We start from the raw sequence: 1,758 nt of genomic DNA on the forward strand, positions 1-1,758 counted from the left end.
GTTGCTATTTGTGCTCTAATACTGCTCTCTGGTGGAGATTTTGGTAAACACACCACATTAAATGAAAAGCCTTTGTTAATTGATATCTGGGAATTGTTTTCTCTCTTGCAATGAGGGTTTACATGCATTAATATCTCTACGTCCACTGGATTGTATAGGGTTCAGAAACTGATGAAGTGGTAACACCCAATTTGAAATGCGTTAAAGGTCCCATATTATGCTCATTTTCAGGTTCATACTTGTATTTTGTGTCTCTACTAGAACATGTTTACATGCTGTAATGTTAAAAAACAACTTTATTTTCCTCTTACTGTCTACCTGAATATACCTGTATTTACCCTCTGTCTGAAACGCTCCGTTTTAGTGCATTTCAACGGAATTGCAACGGAATTGCGTTGCTAGGCAATAGTTTGGGTCCATGTTTACTTCCTGTCACTCAAAGCTGATGTTATTTACATACACTGCAACAGGATATAAACTGGGACACATTTAGAATGTTTACGTTTTAAAACCGTGTAAAGGTCTAAATATTGTATATTTGTGACCTCACAAATGGACAGAAATCCAGCGGCTTGTTTCAAACGCACAATTTCTGAATACGGGCTATGAGTGTTTCTCCGTATATTGAACGCTTTGATATTATAACAGTTTTTTAAAGGCACTTAAACCTGCATTAAATATAAAAGATATGAAAATCAAATATTTTACAATATGGGACCTTTAAATGTTAAAAATTGACGTGTTAACAGGGTATTTTCTGTTGTCTTCAGATGTACAAATTTGATATATAAGTAGCGTGGTGGTGCGATTCAAAAGATGTGGCGTCACAATCGGCTGCTCCTCATTTGTATAAAGTTGAGGTCTAGTCTACTTTATGCAAATCAGGGGCGTCCGGTGCGACTCGCCGCCTCTGGAAACTCCCAAGAAACTTTTAAACTAACCGGTGTCGATCCAAAATAAAGACAGATTAAGCAACTGTATGTCTTATTTCTCACATAAAATGTTTTCAGACACACATTTCAGTGTGCTATTTTCATAATATGAGGGAAAAAAGTTTCCAAACGAGGCGCCATGTTGGTTCCGGTTTGAAAGCTGGGAGCAGCAGCTCACGAGGGAAAGCGTTCGTCCAATCAGGTCACTTGTGTCTAGTGGCAGCCCATCAAGCGTCCAATGCTGGGACCACGTCCAAAAACGCCCCTGTAGACACGTACAATAAGCAGACAGTAAACAGAACTACTACGCGTCCATGGCGTCCGCAGCTGTCCGTGTACACGTCCGTTCGGGAGTATCATCAAGGCTTTAACTCTATCTTTCTTTTTGTATAAGTACGAAACATCCCATATCTCTGGCAAATGATAAAGTTGATAACCAGCAAGTCAAGAGTTAAGCAGAGCAGTTCAGTTTCAGTTTTGTCATATGTATAGGTTAACATAGGGTCAAAGGTACAATGAAATGTATAGGATGTACAGCAATAAAATACAACTTAAAATGACATAATAATTTATAATAATAAGACATTAATAAGATAGAAAGACAATGATAGTGGCAATGAGCCACTAATATTGATGATCTGTGTGTGTGTGTGTGTATGTGTGTGTCTTCCTCAGGACTACTGTGGCAGTGCTCAGAGCAATGGAACCTTCAGAGTGCTCACTGAGAATGTTCCATGTGGAACCACAGGAACCACCTGCTCCAAGACCATCAAGATTTTCCTGGGGGTAAACAGTCATTGTAAAACGTTTAAAAAAACAGCATTGT

Source organism: Sebastes umbrosus, chromosome 2, assembly GCF_015220745.1.
Source record: "Sebastes umbrosus isolate fSebUmb1 chromosome 2, fSebUmb1.pri, whole genome shotgun sequence".
Classification (NCBI taxonomy): Eukaryota; Metazoa; Chordata; class Actinopteri; order Perciformes; family Sebastidae; genus Sebastes; species Sebastes umbrosus.